Source organism: Hemitrygon akajei, unplaced genomic scaffold (genome assembly GCF_048418815.1).
Source record: "Hemitrygon akajei unplaced genomic scaffold, sHemAka1.3 Scf000082, whole genome shotgun sequence".
In the NCBI taxonomy this organism is placed as follows: Eukaryota; Metazoa; Chordata; class Chondrichthyes; order Myliobatiformes; family Dasyatidae; genus Hemitrygon; species Hemitrygon akajei.
In genome coordinates, this window is record NW_027331968.1 from 591,407 (window position 1) to 600,342 (window position 8,936).

General features: G+C 45.7%; 1 protein-coding gene across 5 annotated transcripts in view; it reads right to left on the reverse strand.

Moving 5' to 3' along the window:
• LOC140722643 (uncharacterized) overlaps positions 1–8,690 on the reverse strand; it is a 37,064-nt gene extending 28,374 nt beyond the window's left edge. For 3 of the 5 annotated variants that reach the window (XM_073037359.1, XM_073037354.1, XM_073037357.1), the window contains exons 1-3: positions 8,524–8,690; positions 4,637–4,809; positions 3,265–3,441 (exon numbers count right to left, since the gene is read on the reverse strand). The gene's annotated coding sequence lies outside the window, so the exon portion shown is untranslated. The remainder of the gene's footprint in view (positions 1–3,264; positions 3,442–4,636; positions 4,810–8,523) is intronic. The other 2 variants (XM_073037356.1, XM_073037358.1) reach the window with 2 other exon arrangements.
• Between the last annotated feature and the right edge of the window lie 246 nt (positions 8,691–8,936).

The following is an 8,936-nucleotide window of genomic DNA, read 5'->3' on the forward strand; positions in this document are numbered from 1 at the left end:
GAGACTGGCAAGACTTGGCCGCGGGTCTAGTCTAATACGGGAAGGAGTCTGAGGTGAAGACGGGATATCTGGTAAGACAACCTTTTAATAGTGTCCAATCCCAAGATGCTGTACCCCATCTCTGTGTAATTTCAGGCCAAGAAATCTGTCGCACCAACTGTCCCCCTGTCTGGATCACCATGAAAGAAGGACAGACTCTCCCATCCATTTAGCAATATCCCCTCAATCCCGAGGCAACGTTTTATGAGGAAGGAAGCTCCTTTGTGGATCCAGCAGGAAAACGATATCCTAGCTATGCGATAGTGATGGACAGTGAAGTAATTGAGCAAGCCTCTTTTGAAGCAGCTGTCTCTGCCCAGAAGGCTGAGCTGTTTGCTCTGACTCGTGCCTATATCCCAGCAACAGACTAAAGTGGGAACGTTTACACAGACTCCCGTTATGCATTTGGAATTGTACATGACTACAGGGCTCTCTGGGAACATGGGGATTCCTGACTTCCTCTGGCCACCCCATTAGTAATGCCATCTTTGTAAACAACTTACTCACCGCTCTACAGCTACCTTGAGTTTTGTTCTTCTCAGGGGGACACCTCTGAGGAGGAGTGAAAACTGTGGTCCCAGATGGGGTGCCCGAAAGACCCCGACCTAGGTTTTTGGATCTCCCAGCGGGACAGGTTTGTGTTCCTACACAGTTTTTACCAATATTGGTCGATTAGATACATAATTGTACACACCTGGGAAAGGAGGTAATGGTTGGTAACCTGTACCCTGCACACCGGGTATGACTCCCTTGCCAGGTGGACCTTTTTGTGTCTACAAGTTGATTTTATTGAATTGCCTAGAGTACATTGCTATAGATACTGCTTAGTTATTATAGATGTGTTTAGTAGATGGGTTGAAGCTGTTCCAACTGCCAATAATACTGTTATGACTGTTGTGAAGGTATTATTACGGGAAATACTTCCCGGGTACGGCCTGGCAGAGATGCTGAGCTCTGACAATGACCCACACTTCGTGATGAAAGTAAACAAAGGCATACGTAATGAACTAGCTATCAAGCAACAATTCCACTGTGTACACCACCCATGGGCCGCTGGCACAGTGGAGAGAGCCAATGGCACTCTGAAGAGTAAACTGGCCAAACTAACAGTGGAGACTGGACTCGTTTGAAGGTCCTACCGTCACCCAGTTCCATATGAGGGTTACCCCTCAGGGGAAAACAGGGTTGTCACCAGCTGAAATCATTTATGGATGGCCCATGATGACACCCTGGGGACTAAGACCTTGTGTACCATTGCTCCTAGAAAGTCTACCGGCAAAATTGGATATTCATACCCGAGGGGAAGACATGGGGACATATATATGCCAACTAACCAAAATTTTCCAAGCATGCATTCACAGGTACGACAGGCTTACAAGGAAGAGAACTACTCTGCAGAGGGGAACCTGGGATATTTTTTTCCTGACAAACAACTGGGATTGAAGGAATCTTGGACCTCGGTGGAGAGGACCATATTAGGTGTTGCCGACCACTCACATGGGTGTGAAATTGAAGGGGCAATCTCGGTGGATACATCATTAGGTGCCAAACATGTTACTGAAGGAACTGTGTAGAAGGTCTCTCTCGGACTAATGGAAAATGTATTGGTTGTTCGTGGTGTTCATGTTTATGTCTTTGAGAGCGCTCACCCCAGCATCCGGGGGCCCCCATGTTAACACATTTCTGTCTTTCTGTCATACCTATGCCAAACAGGTAGAACTAGGGGCCTGCTGGGTTTGTGCTGAAATTCCACAGCATGGTAAAACTAAGGTTCCAATGTCAGTAATCCCGCTTAACCAGAGTGAGGAACTCTCAGCCTGGGCTTTCTCAAATAACATCCGGGGAAGTGAGATGAGGACCTGTGGTCCAGTCATAGATGACTGTGGCTGTCAGTGTTTTGAGGAATGGTGTCTCAGGCCCCCACCAAACGGAACTTCCAATACTGGGAAACATGCATCCTGGCCATACTTGCAGGTGCCCAGCAGCAGAGAGGAACAACTGAGACTGATTGATTTTGGATGATTACTTTTCTCTCCTATGGAGTAGCTGGGAATTCATGAGAGATAATCAATTTGGCTACAGCACTTGAGGAGCTGGCCACAATACTGCAGGGGCCCTGACAGAAACACAGGCCCAAGTAACAGAAATATCCACTGAAATTATTGCAATATGACAAACAGTCCTACAGAATTGTATGGCTTTAGATTTTATCCTAGCTGAGAAAGGGGGAACCTGTGCTATTATTGACACAGAATGTTGAACCTATATCCCTGATGAATCTGCTAACATTACATCCCTCTCCGAGCACACTGCAAAGGAGATTGACAGCATCAAGAAAGTAGGGCAGGATTTACACGGGTTCACCGAAGGATCGAAACGGTGATCTTGAAGGCCTGTTTGGTAATATGTGGGGCATGATACTGCATTATGGCCTAATAGTTGTACATATCTTTGTTATAATTACTGTTGTACACTGTCATTACCCACTGAGAAGTCAAAGCTGTACTCGGTTGCTTTCTCTGTAAAAAGTTACTGCTTTGTTGATCATGTAATGATCTAAAAGATGGAATGATAAAGTATGTAAAAGGGTTAACACTTCATTAAACAATAGCAGCCTGTTTTTCTGAAAGAAACTGCTGATGAACAACAGATGTGCTAAGCCATGCTGAGCCATATTTCTTCTTGAGGGTAGCGAGCTAGGGTTTCAGGATGCTTATCTCCATGTGCACTCATGCGAAGAGATAGGACAGCTTCAGTCTGTTCTGTGTCTGGAAGCCATTATGACTGTTCTGTAATTTGTCTATAGGGGCGGTTCATGTAATAAATATCTTTGGCTCCAGCCTGTGTTGCGTGGGGAGTATCTGGATGGATATATCTGTGGTGTAAGGGGAATTGTTAGTCAGTTAGTGGATTGGGTGGGGGCAGTCATCGACTGTGCCTGTCTGAGTGACTAACTGAGTAAGCCTCAGGTGCTTGGAACAAAGTGTTTGTACTTATACGGTCTCTGAGTGACTCTCTCCAGTTTCGACTTCCACAGAATAGGAGTGGTTTTAAAGGGCTGGAAGCTGGAAGCTCATTACCAGACCTGGAGTGATTGCAACGGGGTCTGACAGAGGCATAACTGGTTCTTCTGGGCACATTCAGTCTCACTCCAACTATATCCCACCTTCCTTTATACAGGTATGTAATGTCTTAAGGATCAGTGTTTGAGTAAAAGAGACTCACCAAACTTTCTCCTGACTGAATAAATGGAATCTCCGAGTCTCTTGAGGCAGAGCTGTTCTCTCCAGTTAATGCTCTCAGTCCCTTGGCTGGTTCACTTGTTGCTGTTCCCTCGTCTTCAGCCGTGGTTTGCTTCTAGTTGGGGTTTTTCTTCCAATAAACCTCTCACCGCAGGTCTAACTTTAACCAGAGAGATAATGAAGCACAATAACAATAAAAAGGAGAACCAAACATTTCTGGTTAATGTTACTAAGAACAAAACGTTGAAGGCTGATATAATGATCTCAGTAAACTTTTTTTTTGTCATTCACACATCACAAAACAATATGGGATAAGGAGGAGCTATCATTCAGTCAGGAAGAGAATTAGATGATTCGATCCATCTGGTCTGCCCCACCATTTAACCACAGCTGATTTTCATTCCAACACCATATTCCTGCCTTCCTCCTGTAACCCTGAGCTACTCAGCAATCATGAATATGTTAATCTCTGTCATAAATATACCCGAATGGCAGCTTCAACCAACCTCTGTGGCAACAAATTCCACAGATCAGACATCTTCTGGCCAAAAAATTCTTCTCCTCTCAGTTTTGAAGGGAAGCTTCTTTATTCCGAGACTGTGCTGTCAGATCACAGTCTAATGGAAACATCCTCTCCATGTCCACTGTATCCAGGCTTTTCAGCAGTTGGTAGGTTTACTTAATCAAACATCCCCCACCACCCCCACTGTCCCTCTGAACTCCATTGAGCACAGGTCCAGAACCATCAAATGCTCCTCAAACATAACGCCGAACATTCCTGAAATTATTCTTGTAAACCTTGTTCGCAACAACTGTACTGACAACATTTCTAGGAATAACAAACTAATTGGTACCAGGGTAATTTGCAGGGGAAAGTTGTGGTTACTTTACTGTTCTACTATCACAGAGTGAGCCATTTCCACGTCCACATTAAAACCGATACATTTCAGGAAACATAAACCAATCCAGAGTGAATGTAATAAAAAGAAATTGGAATTACCAAACTGCTCAGCATGTAAGGAACAGCTGTGGGGAGAGGAACAATCTTTACAATTCAGGTTAATAACATTTTGTCAGGATGACTTCATTTTCAGTTTTTAGTGCACATCTCCAGCAACTTGAGATTCTGCCCGATTTCCACCACTTTATCCAGATTTGACTTCCACAAAATGCGAGTGATTTTAAAGGGCTGGGCTGCTGGAAGCACATTACCAGACCTGCTGTGATTGCAACTGTGTCTGACAGAGGCATAAATGGTTCTTCTGGGCACATTCTGTCTCACCAACTATTTCCCACATTCTGTTGTACAGGTATGTAATGTATAAAGGACCAGTGTTTGAGTAAATGAGACTCACCAAACTTCCTCCTCACTGACTCACTGGGAACTCCAAGTCAGCTGATTCAGAGTTGTTCTCTCCAGTTGATGCTCTCAGTCCTCCGGCTGGTTCACTTGTTGCTATTCCCACATCTTCAGCCATGGTTTGCTTCCAGTTGGGGTCTTTCTTCCAATAAACCTCTCACCGCAGGTCTAACATTAACCAGAGAGATAATGAAGCACATTAACAATGAAAAGGAGAACCAAACATTTCTGCTTAATGTTACTAAGAACAAAACTCACTGAAATTTAAATGTTGAAGCCAAATATAATAATCTCAGTGAACAATCTTTTATTGCCCCTCACACATCTCAAAACAATATGGGATAAGAAGGAGCCATCATTCTGTCATGGTAATACATAAGATACAGGAACAGGATTAGGTGATTTGATCCATCTGGGCTATAAACGTGCAGGAGCAATGTGTGGTTAAGTGCCATGCTCAAGGATACAACGCACTGCCTGGCCTGAGGCTCAAACTCATGACCTTCAGATTGCTTAACCACTTGGCCACGTGCACATCACAGAAACCACTCTCCCCCCTAGACTTCCCAGTCCCTCGGTAAAGCAGGCAGTGAAATCAAAGATCCCCAAAACCTGGGAACTTCTCCTTTCTCACCCACCCCAGCCCGGGAGAAGACACAACAGCCAGAAAGCTCAAGGACAAATGTGAGCAGCCTCAGGAAGCGTGGCGAGTTGGGGGAAGTTAACGGGACTCAGTGACCAATGTCAGATCCCCCAACACAACATAGAGGAAGCATCCTGACCCATCCGGGGACTCTGAGCACACACCACTTCATCTTGCATCACAAAGTGAAAGGCAGGGCAGATCTGCAGTAAACAGCCTCACGTGACCTGTTGGTGGGTCTCCCATTTCAACTCTGTGGAAATAGACAGCCTGGGCTCCAGGTTTGGATCGTTCAATGCAGATTAAGTGAAGTCTACACATTTTTCACCAGCCCAGATAATCGGAAAATAAATGAGTAATTGGTTCTCAGTTCGGGGCTCACCGCCAACATCAGATCTCCCCGCTTGGGATCGGTCTCAAGACTCACCGATGGGAACGCAATATCTTCGGCCCACAGATAGTGATCCCGACCCCTGGCTCCCCCACCCAGGAGGTGAGGACCCTTCCCTCGATCCCACAGATGATGCACTTCAGCACTGAGCGGAAAAGAAAACACCGCCCGGCCGGAGACAGTGAACATGCGCGAAGTGAGTGTCACATCATCCGGAGGGCAGGGCCTTGGAAACAGATGCCCATCTGCTGTTAAATGGGAGGGGCAAACGGGATCACGTGACCAGTGGGGTCTCCCACCCCAGGCAGAGTTTTCCAGCTACCCACCATTCTGTGTAAAGAAACAAACTTGCTGCTTACATCTCCTCTCACCATAAATATATTAGACATTTCAACCCCCAGGAAAAATAGATTGTCTGTCCACTCAGAATCAGAATCAGGTTTATTATCACCAGTGTGTGTCATGAAATTTGAAAACCGTGCGGCAGCAGTTCAATGCAATACATATTATAGAAGGAAAAAAAAATAATAATAAAAATAAACAACTAAATCATTTACAGTATATCTGGGACCCTTACTCTTTGTGATTTTGATAAATGACCTGGATGAGGAAGTGGAGGGATGGGTTAGCAAGTTTGCTGATGACATAAAGGTTGGGGGAGTTGTGGATAGTGTGGAGGGTTGTCAGAGGTTTCAGTGGGACATTGATAGGATGCAAAAATGGGCTGAAAAGTGTCAGATGGAGTTCAACCAAGATAACTGTGAAGTGGTTCATTTTGTTAGGTCAAACATGATGGCAGAATATAACATTAATGGTAAGACTCTTGGCAGTGTGGAGGACCAGAGGGAACCTGGGGTCCCAGTCCATAGGACACTCAAAGTTGCTACGCAGGTTGACTCTGTGGTTAAGAAGGCATATGATGCATTGACCTTCATCAATCGTAGGATTGAATTTAGGAGCCGAGAGGTAATGTTGAAGCTATATGTGACACTGGTCACACCCCACTGTGCTCAATTCTGGTTGCCTCACTGCGCGAAGCATGTGGAAACCATAGAAATGGTGCAGAGGCTATTTACACAGATGTTGCCTGGATTGGGGAGCATGCCTTATTAGAATAGTTTGAATGAACTCGGCCTTTTCTACTTGGAGCAACGCAGGATGAGAGGTGACCTGATAGAGGTGTATAAGATAATGAGAGGCATTGATCGTATGGATAGTCAGAGACTTTTTCCCAGGTCTGAAATGGTTATGAAAAGACAGCACAGGTTGAAGGTGCTGGGGAGTAGTTGCAGAGGAAATGTTACGGATAAGTTTTTTTACTCAGAGAGTGGTGAGTGTGTGGAATTGGCTACCAGCAATGGTGGTGGAGGTGGGTAGAATATAGTCTTTTGGATAGTTACCTGGAGACACTGGAGAAAAATAAAGAAATACTAGCTTAGAAAAATAGAGGGCTATGGGTAACCATGGTAATTCCTAAGATAGGGACATGTTGGCACAACTTTGTGGGCAGAAGGGCTTGTATTGTGCTGTAGGTTTTCTATGTTTCTGTGAATAAATTAAAAATCGTGCAACAAACAGAAATACTATATATTTTAAATGTGAGGTAGTGTTCAAGGGTTCAATATCCATTTAGCAATCGGATGGCAGAGGGGAAGAAACTGCTCCGGAATCACTGAGTGTGAGCCTTCAGACTTCTGTACCTCCTTACCTGCTGCTAACATTGAGAAAACCACATGCCCTGGGTGCTGGAGGTCCTTGATAATGGACGCTGCCTTTCTGAGACACTGCTTCTAATCCTCTGGTAATCTTATAAACGTCCATCCAGTCTCACCCCAGCCGGCACGGCTCCGGAGAAAACGACATAATTTTGTCCAACCTCCCGTTAAAGCTCAGGCCCTCTAATCCAGGCAATATCCTGGTAAACCTTTTCTGCGCCCACTCCAAAGCCCCGATATCCTTCCGAGAATGGGAGCGACCAGAACTGTATGAAACACTCCAGATGTGGTCTAACTAGTTTTATAAAGCTGCAACATAACTTCCCGACTTTTGAACTCAATGCTTCAACTGATAAAGACAACCATGCCATTTGCCTTCTTAACCACCCGATCAATCTGTGCAGTCTCTCTCAGGGAGCGATGAACTTGGAGTCTAAGATCCCTCTGATTATCAACACTGTTCAGGGTTTTGCATTTAACAGTGTACTGCCTCATGCATTCGACCTACCGAGCTGCCAAGATGATCATCACTAATCAAATCTCACTGAGATTTCTCAGGTCCTGTTGAATTTATTGCCAAGTGCACAAGTACGGGAAGGTACAGGTACAGAGAAACACTGACTTGTGGCAGCATCACAGGCAAGTACATTCAGATAACACACGGAACACAAATTATACATTTCTCTGTCAGTAACAATACAGAAACATGTTTTACTTCATCCTTCTAATAGGACCAGAACAACAGGGGCTGAGCGGCGGCTCATCTCAGACGGTTCGGTGTGAAGGTTTCACAACCCGGACCGACCCCGGCAGATTCTGTGAAGGAAGCGAGGCGAGGCCGCCAGTTCGGGAAAGTTCATCCCCTCCCCCTTCAGGTTTCACCGATCACTTTGTCTTTCTCTCTCCCTTCCCCACCCCCACCTTTTATTCTCCAGTCCTGCCGAAGGGTTTCGGCCGGTAATGTCGACTGTACTCTTTTCCTGGATTCTGCCCGGTCTGCTGAGTTCCTCCAGCATTTTGTGCGCGTTGCTCGCATTTCCAGCATCGGCAGATTTTCTCTTGTTTGAGTTCGGGAAAGTTAACTCACTACCCAACGTCAGACCTCCCCACTCGGGACCGGCTTCAATACTCACCGAAGGGAAATTGTTGGTGTTGCCCCGCAGAGAATAATCCGTCTCCGGCTCCCCATCCAAGGGGGCGAGAAGCCCCTCCCGATCCCGATCTCACCGCCGTCCCGCTTTCACAAAGAACGAAAAAACAACACTGCCTTTCCCGGGAATGTGAGCATGCGCAATGTGCTTATTGCGTCACGGGCGTTGGGCGGAGCCTCGGAAACTGCTGACGATCTGCGGTAAAACAGGATCACGTGACTCGGTGACTGTTCCTCCCCCTTCACATATTGCCCGACGCACCGCCGCATTACCCAAATTATTTCATTATTTCCCTATATTATTTCCATATTTACACCAGACACGTATTTAGTTTTTCCCTCCATATCTTCCCCGATCCCTTTCCCTCCACCCCCAGGTCACAGAGTTCTCAGCGT